The sequence below is a fragment of the Canis aureus genome, chromosome 8 (genome assembly GCF_053574225.1).
Source record: "Canis aureus isolate CA01 chromosome 8, VMU_Caureus_v.1.0, whole genome shotgun sequence".
In the NCBI taxonomy this organism is placed as follows: domain Eukaryota; kingdom Metazoa; phylum Chordata; class Mammalia; order Carnivora; family Canidae; genus Canis; species Canis aureus.
In genome coordinates, this window is record NC_135618.1 from 69,184,026 (window position 1) to 69,185,991 (window position 1,966).

A 1,966-nucleotide genomic window follows, 5' to 3' on the forward strand; every position below is an offset into this window, starting at 1 on the left:
AAAATCAGACTATCTCCCCGACCCTCATCCTTCTCCCCACTTGGGTGAAACTCACCTGGAGATCCAGTTCAAATCCAGACTCTTCTACTGTGGGACCTTGGTCAAGTCAGTAACTTCTCTGAACCTGCAAAATGAGTAGAGCATACTTGTCCTGATATCTCGTAGTTACTGTGAAAACCAGAGGTGTTGTAAGATCTCTATCCCAGTGCACCTCCTGTATCAGCCCTGTGCTTATAGGTGGTCTCTCTCAGATCCCCAGCCCCAGATCCTTCCAGGGACTCAGACCTCGGTCTCTGTTCTCTCATGCTCATCCCTGTGCCTGTTCCCCACCTGCGTCTATAACCATCCTCCTACCTGCTCCTTGCTCCCACCTTCAAATCTCCCCCTGTGAACCCACTTCTTAAATCACTCCCCATCCCAGCCCCAAGTCTGCTCCCATTTGTTTACGCCCCCATCCTTATAATCTCAGCCCTAAATCTTTACCCCTTCCCCCATTCCAGGGCCCCAGTCTTAAATCCTCCCTCCTCCCTCCACATGCCATTCCCAGCTAGGTATGGATGTCCTCTGCCTCTCAAGTCCCCTAGCTGGTGCTTCCCAGGCCCTGGTCTGCCATTCTGAGGCCCCATTCCCCCTTCTTGCTCTGAAGGGCCTGGATCTCAGTTTTCTGGGGCCTCAACGGGAAGCAGAAGCAGGACCCTGAGGTGGAGAAGCCCCCTCAGCCCTTTGTCCTCATTCCCCCTTCCCTCTGATCCCCTATGACCTCACCCTCCCCCACCACTCCCCTTTCCTCTCTTGGCCTCACCCCCATCGCTGCAGTAACCTCAGAGGTCAGAAGTCCCCAGCCCTCTTCATAGGAACATGTCTTTTGGGGAAGAAAGTCTTGCAGCCTCCAGTTCTCCCATGTGAACACAATCTAGCATTATTGGAAAAGAAGTTGCTCTGTGTCTTTCTTATCTCATGGCATCTCCACTCAGAGAATGGGGACTTCCAGAGGATGTGTGGGAGGGTCGGGGAGCACCAGTTTCTCCCAGCAAGGAAGGGAGGGGTCTAGGTCCTCCTAAAGATTGGGGGGCCCATTTTTGCTACAGAGTGGGTGGTAGCGGGGGGGGGGGGCCTCCAGATCAGCCACAGGTGGGGACCTGTTGGGTTTGTCATCTGTGTCCTTCTTCCCTTGACTTAGGGAGCTCAGGGCTGGGTCAGGGGGGTGAGTGACATAGGCTAGGTCAGCTGCCATTTGTGCTAATGGGTAAAGCTGGGCCTCCCAAAGACCTTGAGCCTCTGTGAGCCTTGGTGGCAGATACACTCACACCAGGCCTGCCATGCTTGGGCAGGGGACCCTCCTGTTCTCATTATTGTGAGTAGCTGGACTGGAGTTGGGGGTGGTTGAGGCTGACAGAATGAGAGGGCTTGGAAAAAAGCACCTGGGGCCTTTGCCCTGGATGGGGGAGGCACCGGCAGTGGCTGGGGGTGGGGGCCAGGACCATAAAGCCTCTGACGTGAATAGGATTCTCAGGTGGGAGAAGGGGTAGTGGTCTCAGGCCTAGAGGAAGGCACTGGAAACTTTGAAGGGGTCAGCTTGGGGTGGGTGAGGGAGAAGGAAGGCTGGAAGAAAGAGGAGCTTCTCAAGGGTGGGGATGCAGGGGCCTTTGCTCAGCCTGGCCTGTGGCTGGCTGCTCCTTCCAGGACTGTCACCCCTCCCTCCTGGCATTTCTTGGCCCCCGCCCCTGGCTAATTGTCACACACTCACGTCTCTGGCTTCCTGTCCCACCCTCTTGTCCTGCCCCACCTGTGACTCTGGCTGGAGAGACCCTAGATGTGGGCGGTCAGCTTTCATGAAGTTAGAGGGGAGGGTTGACAGGCTGCCCTTTGGCCAACTCTCTGTGGTCACCACATACCATCCACCCAGTCCCATCACCGCACCCCCACCCCAAGGCAAAGGTCTCTAGGGTCCTTTATATAGCTGATA